Consider the following 13,543-nt stretch of genomic DNA (forward strand, 5'->3'; position numbering starts at 1 on the left):
AGCTGTTCAGTGGCAATTGACTGTCACGAAGAAACACTGGAAGCATTAGAATGCCAACAAAACTGCTGGGGGCAGAACATGACCAAGAAGACCTCTATAGGAATATGTCTGCCATAAGACATCCTTGAGGCAAAAGGCATCACAAGGAGACTCTCCAGGACCAGGTGGTTTCCCACCTCCCATGGTCACTGGGACCCAAATAAGACCTCTGGAGACCTCGATCTAAGGGTCGGGTATGCTTCTGAGGCACGTTAGGTTCAGAGACTTACACTCCACTAACCTACACTAACCCGCACTAACAACCTGCACATAGGCGCATTACTTTATAGAAAGACACTTCCAAATTCTTTAGATTTAGGTTCAAAATCGGGGATTGTTTGGTTGTCAGAGGCAGTGTCAGCCTCTTTGTATCCGCCTGAAGCATGCCTGACCACTGGATAACGACGGTCACACACTGGAGGCAAAAGGGGGTCAAGAAGATTTATGAATGCAGTGATGCTGCTAAAAAGACATTCAAAGGAAACTGACTGTCACGAAGGCACTATGAAGGTAGAAGTGCACATTTCGAGGCATTGATTGCCAAGAAATATTAAGTGGCACTCTGGCACGAAGACACCCTGGAGGGTAAACAGTGACATGAAGCATCTTGTGGCAATGAATGCCAAGAAGATTTTCAGTGACACATAACAGTCACGAAGACTCCCTGGAGGCCGAAGAATTCCATGAGGACATCTCGAGGCAATGATTGCCAAGAATATATTGAGAGGCATTTCTCTTTCACGAAGACTCCCTTAAGGCAAAAGAGTTCCAAGGGGACACTTCGAGGCATTGATTGCTAAGAATATATTCAGTGACACTTCACTATCCGAAGACGCCCTAGAGGCAGAAGAGTTCCATTAGGATTTTCACGAAGACATCCTGAAGGCAGAAGATTTCTTAGAGAACATTTCGAGGCATTGACTGCTAAGAAGATATCATGACCCTTCAGTGTCACGACGACACCCTGGAAGCAGAAACGTTTCAAGAGGGCATTTCGAGGAATTGATTGCTAAGAATATATTCAATAACATTTCACTGTCACGAAGACACCCTTGGGTGAAAGATTTCAAGAGGACATTTCGAGACATTGATTGCCAGGAATATTTCAAGTGACATTTCACTGTCTCGAAGACACCCTGGAGGCGGAAGAAATTAAAGTGCACATTTCAGATAATTGATTGAGAGGACTGAATTTAGTGGCACTTGTCTGTCATGAAGACACCCTGGAGGCAGAGGATTTCTGAAAAAAAACCATCCCAAGGCATTTATTGCCGAGAATATATCAAGTGACACTTTGCTGTCACGAATACAACCCGGTGAAAGGGAAGTTCCAAGAGGACATTTCGAGGAATTGGTTGCGAAGAATGTATTAAGTGACACTTCACTGTCACAAAGACTTTCTGGAGAAAGAAAAGATCAAAGTGCTCATTTCGAGGAATTGATTGCCAAGAATGTATTAAGTCGTACTTCTCCTTCACGAAGACACCCTGGAGGCAGAAGATTTGTGCCGTCGGTCAAAACAACGTTGGCCCAACGTTAGATTACGTCTGTTTTATTCATCAATACATCCCAGGCAGCTTGAAATGTTTGTACCAATCTGGTTCAAATATTAGGTAACAAGCAGTAAATTCTGGAAGCTGAATTCCTTCTGAACTCTATTCGAGGAAGAGCATGTTAATAAAATGCACTATCTTCTGGCAGGGTACCTCGGCATACATAGTTTCAAATACGACCAAGACAACATTCAAAATGTTTTTAATTACGTGCACAATTTCGTGATACAATATTAACTTTCCAAAACAACTTTCAAGACTATGTGCAAATTGTTCACAAATGTTTCCACACTATTAAAAGATATATGATTTTCCCACGAGTTTGCAAATTAAAAACCATCAGACAATAAGCCCGGCACAAATTGAAACAATTAATTTTCCTTAGCCTTACCCCATACATTCAGCATTGAGAGCAACACTGAGACAGGCAAAACAGTCCATGCATAGGATGTTCTATGATCCGTTGCCTTGATCCATTCACAAATATGATGACAGCAACAAAATGAAGTCAGAACTTGGGCTGAGTGGTTGAGGAGCCTTTTGAGTCCTCAAATGACGCAACAGACGAACTGATCATATGGTCACTTCTTTTGCCTGGGTAACTGAGTAAAACAATGAGACAAATATAATAAAATTACAAGGTAAGGGATATATCTTTTACATAAAAATAGTTGCCTTCCCCCAAATAATAATTTGATGTCTGAAAAAAATCTCAGCAGTGCCACTTCCACCCGTCCAAGTCATTAAACTGTTCAAAACTGCTAAAACTGGGAATGTGGCATGGACAGAAATATCATGATGCTCTTGGATCATACATAGGCAGAAAAACTTTGAGCACCGAAATGAACAAGGGTAACCTCGACTCATTCAGTTTTCAAAGTTCAAACCATGAAAAAGCATAATTTTCTCAGAAAATACACTTATCAAAATCAAACTTTGCACTGCACTTCTCCTATCTAAATAGAAACTGCTCCAAATTGGAAAATTATCCATGTATTTGTTTTCAAGTTATAGGTCACACAAATGTTGAAGAAAATAATTCCAAGTTCAAAACATGAAACAAATAATATTTATTCCGAAAATACACATATCAAAATCAACATTTGCACTGCACCTCTTCTATTAGTAGAGAAAGTGTGTCTCACATTTGGAAAGAATCCATGAAGCAGCTCTTAAGAGAAAGGTAGCACAAAGATAGAATAAAAAACCCCAAAACCTTCTATGTTCAAAATATGCAAAAAATTCATATTGTTTCATAAAATAAACATATCCAACTCAACCTTTGCACTACATCTCTCCAATTAATATCTGAAGTTAGAGGTCGCACAATGTTGAATTAAAAGAAAAAAAACATTCAAAGTTCAAAACATGTAAAAAATCATATTGTTTAAAAAAATATACATATCACAAGCCACCTTTGCACTACACCACTGCTATTTGTAAAAAAAGTGTTCCTTCAATTTGGAAAGAATCCATGGAGTAGTTCTTAAGTTAAAGGTCGCACAATGTTGAATTAGAAAAACAACATTCTCTGTTCAAAACATGTATAAAATCATATTGTTTCATAAAATATACATATCACAAGCCACCTTTGCACTACACCACTGCTATTTGTATAAACAGTGTTTCTTCAATTTGGAAAGAATCCATGTAGTAGTTCTTAAGTTAAAGGTCGCACAATGTTGAATTATAAAAAAACCCTCTCTGTTCAAAACATGTATAAAATCATATTGTTTGATAAAATATACATATCAAAATCAACCTTTCCACTGCACTCACACAAAAAATGTCTTTGGAAGAACGGACAGAGGGATATCCTTGGTATGGCTTTATCAACCCGCCCTTTTAGATTGGGATATCATTAAATAAGAAACATCTAATTTTATATTAATAAAGATGTTTGTACATCTTATTGCAGGGCACATCACACATTAACACTAAATCACATCACATATCACAAAAAATCATTACATAACACAGATCAAAGGGTACATGCCACATATGGCAAATGGCACATGGCACATTACAAATATACAATTAATCATACATCGAAAAAAAATTTACATGACACAGATCACAAGATGCATGACACATATGGCACATGGCACATCATCAATATATAATTAATCAAATATCACGAACAAAACATTTCATGACACATATGGCACATGGCACATCACACAACACAAATATGCAATTAATCACTTCGCATATAAAAACAAAACATAACATGAAACAAGATCACATGATACATGACACATATGACACATGGCACATCATGCATATACAAATAATCACATCACATATCAAAAAAAACATTACATGACACAGATCACTGGACACATGACACATATGGTACATGGCACATCAAACATCACACATATAAAATTAATCGCATTGCATATATAAAAAAACATTCTATGACACATTTCACAGGATACATGACACGTATGGTACATGGCACATCACACATCACAAATATACAATTAATCACATCATATATCACAAGAAATAGTACACGACACAGATCAGAGGGTACATGACTCCTCCCAGAAAGAAGTCAGACGATGTGCCGTTGGTCAAAACAACGTTGGCCCAACGTTGATAGACAACGTTGGTACAACACTAGATTACGCTCTTTTATTCCTCAATACCTCCCAGGCAGCTTGAAATGTTTGTACCAATCTTATTAAAATATCAGGTAACAAGCAGTAAATTCTGCATGCTGAACTCACTCTGAAATCTATCCATGAAAGAGCATGTCAGTATCTGGCAGGGTACCTCGGCATACATAGTTTCAAATACGGCCAAGACAAAATTCAAAATGTTTTTGATTGCGTGCACAATTTCATGATATAATATTTAATTTTCCAAACAATTTTCAAGACTATGTGCAAATTGTTCACAAGTGTTTCAACACTATTAAAAGATACATGACTTTCCCACGAGTTTGCAAATTATTAAACCATCAGACAATAAGCCCAGCACATATTGAAACATTTAATTTTTCTTGGCCTAACCCCACACAATCCCACAAATGGGAAGGTGGCATGGACAGTAATATCATGATGCTCTTGGATCATACATAGGCAGAAAAACTTTGAGCACCGAAATGAACAAGGGTAACCTCGACTCATTCAGTTTAAAAAAGTTCAAACCATGAAAAAGCATAATTTTCTCAGAAAATACACTTATCAAAATCAAACTTTGCACTGCACTTCTCCTATCTGTATAGAAACTACTCCAAATTGGAAAATAATCCATGTATTTGTTTTCAAGTTATAGGTCACACAAATGTTGAAGAAAATAATTCCAAGTTCAAAACATGAAACAAATAATATTTATTCCGAAAATACACATATGAAAATCAACATTTGCACTGCACCCCTCCATTAGTAGAGAAAGTGTTTCTCACATTTGGAAAGAATCCATGAAGCAGCTCTTAAGTGAAAGGTAGCACAAACATAGAATAAAAAAATCCAAAACCTTCTATATTCAAAATATGCCAAAAAATCATATTGTTTCATAAAATAAACATATCCAACTCAACCTTTGCACTACATCTCTCCAATTAATATCTCAAGTTAGAGGTCGCATAGTGTTGAATTAAAAGAAAAAAACATTCAAAGTTCAAACCATGTAAAAAATCATATTGTTTAAAAAAATATACATGTCACAAACCACCTTTGCACTACACTTCTCCTATTTGTATAAAAAGTGTTCCTTCAATTTGGAAAGAATCCATGGAGTAGTTCTTAAGTTAAAGGTCGCACAATGTTGAATTAGAAAAAAAAAAATTCTCTGTTCAAAACGTGTATAAAATCATATTGTTTCATAAAATATACATATCAAAGTCAACCTTTCCACTGCACTCACACAAAAAATGTCTTTGGAAGAACGGACAGAGGGATATCCTTGGTATGGCTTTATCAACCCGCCCTTTTAGATTGGGGTATCATTAAATAAGAAACATCTAATTTCATATTAATAAAGATGTTTGTACATCTTATTGCAGGGCACATCACACATAAACACTAAATCACATCACATATCGCAAAAAAACATTACATAACACAGATCTAAGGGTACATTCCACATATGGCACATGGCACATTACACATATACAATTCATCATATATCGCAAAAAAAATTACATGACACAGATCACAAGATGCATGACACATATGGCACATCATAAATGTATAATTAATCACATATCACGAACAAAACATTTCATGACACATATGGCACATGGCACATCACACAACACAAATATGCGATTCATCACTTCGCATATAAAAAACAAAACATAGCATGAAACAGATCACATGATACATGACACATATGACACTTGGCTCATCATGCATATACAAATTATCACATCACATATCACCAAAAAAATTACATGACACATATCACAGGATACATGACACATATGGTACATGGTACATCACACATCACAAATATGCAGTTAATCACATCATATATCACAAAAAATAGTACACGGCATAGATCAGAGGGTACATGACTCCTCCCAGAAAGAAGTCAGACGATGTGCCGTCGGTCAAAACAACGTTGGCCCAATGTTGATAGACAACGGTGGTCCAACACTAGATTACGCCTTTTTATTCCTCAATACGTCCCTGGCAGCTTGAAATGTTTGTACCAATCTTATTAAAATATCAAGTAACAAGCAGTACATTCTGCATGCTGAATTCACTCTGAACTCTATCCATGAAAGAGCATGTCAGTGTCTGGCAGGGTACCTCGGCATACATAGTTTCAAATAAGGCCAAGACAAAATTCAAAATGTTTTTGATTGCGTGCACAATTTCATGATATAATATTTAATTTTCCAAACAATTTTCAAGACTATGTGCAAATTGTTCACAAGTGTTTCAACACTATTAAAAGATATATGACTTTCCCACGAGTTTGCAAATTAAAAAACCATCAGACAATAAGCCCAGCACATATTGAAATATTTAATTTTTCTTGGCCTAACCCCACACAATCCCACAAATGGGAAGGTGGCATGGACAGAAATATCACGATGCTCTTGGATCATACACAGGCAGAAAAACTTTGAGCACCGAAATGAACAAGGGTAACCTCGACTCATTCAGTTTAAAAAGGTTCAAACCATGAAAAGCATAATTTTTTCAGAAAATACACTTATCAAAATCAAACTTTGCACTGCACTTCTCCTATCTGTATAGAAACTACTCCAAATTGGAAAAAAATCCATGTATTGGTTTTCAAGTTATAGGTCACACAAATGTTGAAGAAAATAATTCCAAGTTCAAAACATGAAACAAATAATATTTATTCCGAAAATACACATATGAAAATCAACATTTGCACTGCACCCCTCCATTAGTAGAGAAAGTGTTTCTCACATTTGGAAAGAATCCATGAAGCAGCTCTTAAGTGAAAGGTAGCACAAACATAGAATAAAAAAATCCAAAACCTTCTATATTCAAAATATGCCAAAAAATCATATTGTTTCATAAAATAAACATATCCAACTCAACCTTTGCACTACATCTCTCCAATTAATATCTCAAGTTAGAGGTCGCATAGTGTTGAATTAAAAGAAAAAAACATTCAAAGTTCAAACCATGTAAAAAATCATATTGTTTAAAAAAATATACATGTCACAAACCACCTTTGCACTACACTTCTCCTATTTGTATAAAAAGTGTTCCTTCAATTTGGAAAGAATCCATGGAGTAGTTCTTAAGTTAAAGGTCGCACAATGTTGAATTAGAAAAAAAAAAATTCTCTGTTCAAAACGTGTATAAAATCATATTGTTTCATAAAATATACATATCAAAGTCAACCTTTCCACTGCACTCACACAAAAAATGTCTTTGGAAGAACGGACAGAGGGATATCCTTGGTATGGCTTTATCAACCCGCCCTTTTAGATTGGGGTATCATTAAATAAGAAACATCTAATTTCATATTAATAAAGATGTTTGTACATCTTATTGCAGGGCACATCACACATAAACACTTAATCACATCACATATCGCAAAAAAACATTACATAACACAGATCTAAGGGTACATTCCACATATGGCACATGGCACATTACACATATACAATTCATCATATATCGCAAAAAAAATTACATGACACAGATCACAAGATGCATGACACATATGGCACATCATAAATGTATAATTAATCACATATCACGAACAAAACATTTCATGACACATATGGCACATGGCACATCACACAACACAAATATGCAATTCATCACTTCGCATATAAAAAACAAAAACATAGCATGACAGATCACATGATACATGACACATATGACACTTGGCTCATCATGCATATACAAATTATCACATCACATATCACCAAAAAAATTACATGACACATATCACAGGATACATGACACATATGGTACATGGTACATCACACATCACAAATATGCAGTTAATCACATCATATATCACAAAAAATAGTACACGGCATAGATCAGAGGGTACATGACTCCTCCCAGAAAGAAGTCAGACGATGTGCCGTCGGTCAAAACAACGTTGGCCCAATGTTGATAGACAACGTTGGTCCAACACTAGATTACGCCTTTTTATTCCTCAATACGTCCCTGGCAGCTTGAAATGTTTGTACCAATCTTATTAAAATATCAAGTAACAAGCACTACATTCTGCATGCTGAATTCACTCTGAACTCTATCCATGAAAGAGCATATCAGTGTCTGGCAGGGTACCTCGGCATACATAGTTTCAAATACGGCCAAGACAAAATTCAAAATGTTTTTGATTGCGTGCACAATTTCATGATATAATATTTAATTTTCCAAACAATTTTCAAGACTATGTGCAAATTGTTCACAAGTGTTTCAACACTACTAAAAAGGATATATGACTTTCCCACGAGTTTGCAAATTAAAAAACCATCAGACAATAAGCCCAGCACATATTGAAATATTTAATTTGTCTTGGCCTAACCCCACACAATCCCACAAATGGGAAGGTGGCATGGACAGAAATATCATGATGCTCTTGGATCATACATAGGCAGAAAAACTTTGAGCACCGAAATGAACAAGGGTAACCTCGACTCATTCAGTTTAAAAAAGTTCAAACCATGAAAAAGCATAATTTTCTCAGAAAATACACTTATCAAAATCAAACTTTGCACTGCACTTCTCCTATCTGTATAGAAACTACTCCAAATTGGAAAATAATCCATGTATTTGTTTTCAAGTTATAGGTCACACAAATGTTGAAGAAAATAATTCCAAGTTCAAAACATGAAACAAATAATATTTATTCCGAAAATACACATATGAAAATCAACATTTGCACTGCACCCCCCCATTAGTAGAGAAAGTGTTTCTCACATTTGGAAAGAATCCATGAAGCAGCTCTTAAGTGAAAGGTAGCACAAACATAGAATAAAAAATTCCAAAACCTTCTATATTCAAAATATGCCAAAAAATCATATTGTTTCATAAAATAAACATATCCAACTCAACCTTTGCACTACATCTCTCCAATTAATATCTCAAGTTAGAGGTCGCATAGTGTTGAATTAAAAGAAAAAAACATTCAAAGTTCAAACCATGTAAAAAATCATATTGTTTAAAAAAATATACATGTCACAAACCACCTTTGCACTACACTTCTCCTATTTGTATAAAAAGTGTTCCTTCAATTTGGAAAGAATCCATGGAGTAGTTCTTAAGTTAAAGGTCGCACAATGTTGAATTAGAAAAAAAAAAATTCTCTGTTCAAAACGTGTATAAAATCATATTGTTTCATAAAATATACATATCAAAGTCAACCTTTCCACTGCACTCACACAAAAAATGTCTTTGGAAGAACGGACAGAGGGATATCCTTGGTATGGCTTTATCAACCCGCCCTTTTAGATTGGGGTATCATTAAATAAGAAACATCTAATTTCATATTAATAAAGATGTTTGTACATCTTATTGCAGGGCACATCACACATAAACACTTAATCACATCACATATCGCAAAAAAACATTACATAACACAGATGTAAGGGTACATTCCACATATGGCACATGGCACATTACACATATACAATTCATCATATATCGCAAAAAAAATTACATGACACAGATCACAAGATGCATGACACATATGGCACATCATAAATGTATAATTAATCACATATCACGAACAAAACATTTCATGACACATATGGCACATGGCACATCACACAACACAAATATGCAATTCATCACTTTGCATATAAAAAACAAAACATAGCATGACACAGATCACATGATACATGACACATATGACACTTGGCTCATCATGCATATACAAATTATCACATCACATATCACCAAAAAAATTACATGACACATATCACAGGATACATGACACATATGGTACATGGTACATCACACATCACAAATATGCAATTAATCACATCATATATCACAAAAAATAGTACACGGTATAGATCAGATGGTACATGACTCCTCCCAGAAAGAAGTCAGACGATGTGCCGTCGGTCAAAACAACGTTGGCCCAATGTTGATAGACAACGTTGGTCCAACACTAGATTACGCCTTTTTATTCCTCAATACGTCCCTGGCAGCTTGAAATGTTTGTACCAATCTTATTAAAATATCAAGTAACAAGCACTACATTCTGCATGCTGAATTCACTCTGAACTCTATCCATGAAAGAGCATGTCAGTGTCTGGCAGGGTACCTCGGCATACATAGTTTCAAATACGGCCAAGACAAAATTCAAAATGTTTTTGATTGCGTGCACAATTTCATGATATAATATTTAATTTTCCAAACAATTTTCAAGACTATGTGCAAATTGTTCACAAGTATTTCAACACTACTAAAAAGGATATATGACTTTCCCACGAGTTTGCAAATTAAAAAACCATCAGACAATAAGCCCAGCACATATTGAAATATTTAATTTTTCTTGGCCTAACCCCACACAATCCCACAAATGGGAAGGTGGCATGGACAGAAATATCATGATGCTCTTGGATCATACACAGGCAGAAAAACTTTGAGCACCGAAATGAACAAGGGTAACCTCGACTCATTCAGTTTAAAAAAGTTCAAACCATGAAAAAGCATAATTTTCTCAGAAAATACACTTATCAAAATCAAACTTTGCACTGCACTTCTCCTATCTGTATAGAAACTACTCCAAATTGGAAAATAATCCATGTATTTGTTTTCAAGTTATAGGTCACACAAATGTTGAAGAAAATAATTCCAAGTTCAAAACATGAAACAAATAATATTTATTCCGAAAATACACATATCAAAATCAACATTTGCACTGCACCCCCCCATTAGTAGAGAAAGTGTTTCTCACATTTGGAAAGAATCCATGAAGCAGCTCTTAAGTGAAAGGTAGCACAAACATAGAATAAAAAAAACCCAAACCTTCTATATTCAAAATATACAAAAGATTCATATTGTTTCATAAAATAAACATATCCAACTCAACCTTTGCACTACATCTCTCCAATTAATATCTGAAGTTAGAGGTCGCACAATGTTGAATTAAAAGAAAAAAAACATTCAAAGTTCAAAACATGTAAAAAATCATATTGTTTAAAAAAATATACATATCACAAGCCACCTTTGCACTACACCACTGCTATTTGTATAAAAAGTATTCCTTCAATTTGGAAAGATTCCATGGAGTAGTTCTTAAGTTAAATGTCGCATAGTGTTGAATTAGACAACCCCAAACATTCTCTGTTCAAAACATGTAAAAAAATCATATTGTTTGATAAAATATACATATCAAAATCCACCTTTGCACTACACCACTGCTATTTGTATAAAAAGTGTTCCTTCAATTTGGAAAGAATCCATGGAGAGGTTCTTAAGTTAAAGGTCGCACAATGATGAATTAGAAAAAAAAAAAAAATCTCTGTTCAAAACATGTATAAAATCATATTGTTTCATAAAATATACATAACAAAATCAACCTTTCCACTGCACTCACACACAAAATGTCTTTGGAAGGACGGACAGAGGGATATCCTTGGTATGGCTTTATCAACCCGCCCTTTTAGATTGGGGTATCATTAAATAAGAAACATCTAATTTTATATTAATAAAGATGTTTGTACATCTTATTGCAGGGCACATCATACATAAACACTTAATCACGTCACATATCGCAAAAAAATCATTACATAACACAGATCAAAGGGTACATGACACATATGGCACATGGCACATTACAAATATACAATTAATCATAAATCGACCAAAAAAATTACATAACACAAATTACAAGATGCATGACACATATGGCACATGGCATATCATAAATGTATAATTCATTACATATCACGAACAAAACACATTTCATGACACATATGGCACATGGCACATCACACATATGCAATTAATCACTTCGCATGTAAAAAAACAAAATATAACATGACACAGATCACATGATACATGACATATATGACACATGGCACATCATGCATATACAAATAAACACATCACACATCACAAAAAAACATTACATGACACAGATCACTTGACACATGACACATATGGTACATGGCACATCAAACATTACACATCACACATTTAACCTTAATCGCATTGCATATATATATAACAAAAACATTCTATGACACATATCACAGGATACATGACACATATCGTACATGGCACATCACACATCACAAATATACAATTAATCAGATCATATATCACAAAAAATAGTACACGACACAGATCAGAGGGTACATGACTCATCCCAGAAAGAAGTCAGACGATGTGCCGTTGGTCAAAACAACGTTGGCCCAATGTTGATAGACAACGTTGGTCCAACACTAGATTACGCCTTTTTATTCCTCAATACCTCCCAGGCAGCTTGAAATGTTTGTACCAATCTTATTAAAATATCAGGTAACAAGCAGTAAATTCTGCATGCTGAATTCACTCTGAACTCTATCCATGAAAGAGCATGTCAGTGTCTGGCAGGGTACCTCGGCATACATAGTTTCAAATACGGCCAAGACAAAATTCAAAATGTTTTTGATTGCGTGCACAATTTCATGATATAATATTTAATTTTCCAAACAATTTTCAAGACTATGTGCAAATTGTTCACAAGTGTTTCAACACTATTAAAAGATATATGACTTTCCCACGAGTTTGCAAATTAGAAAACCATCAGACAATAAGCCCAGCACATATTGAAATATTTAATTTTTCTTGGCCTAACCCCACACAATCCCACAAATGGGAAGGTGGCATGGACAGAAATATCACGATGCTCTTGGATCATACACAGGCAGAAAAACTTTGAGCACCGAAATGAACAAGGGTAACCTCGACTCATTCAGTTTAAAAGGTTCAAACCATGAAAAGCATAATTTTTTCAGAAAATACACTTATCAAAATCAAACTTTGCACTGCACTTCTCCTATCTGTATAGAAACTACTCCAAATTGGAAAAAAATCCATGTATTGGTTTTCAAGTTATAGGTCACACAAATGTTGAAGAAAATAATTCCAAGTTCAAAACATGAAACAAATAATATTTATTCCGAAAATACACATATCAAAATCAACATTTGCACTGCACCCCTCCATTAGTAGAGAAAGTGTTTCTCACATTTGGAAAGAATCCATGAAGCAGCTCTTAAGTGAAAGGTAGCACAAACATAGAATAAAAAAATCCAAAACCTTCTATATTCAAAATATGCCAAAAAATCATATTGTTTCATAAAATAAACATATCCAACTCAACCTTTGCACTACATCTCTCCAATTAATATCTCAAGTTAGAGGTCGCATAGTGTTGAATTAAAAGAAAAAAACATTCAAAGTTCAAACCATGTAAAAAATCATATTGTTTAAAAAAATATACATATCACAAGCCACCTTTGCACTACACTTCTCCTATTTGTATAA

Source organism: Haliotis rufescens, unplaced genomic scaffold, assembly GCF_023055435.1.
Source record: "Haliotis rufescens isolate VD_foot unplaced genomic scaffold, xgHalRufe1.0.p SCAF_6, whole genome shotgun sequence".
NCBI lineage: Eukaryota > Metazoa > Mollusca > Gastropoda > Lepetellida > Haliotidae > Haliotis > Haliotis rufescens.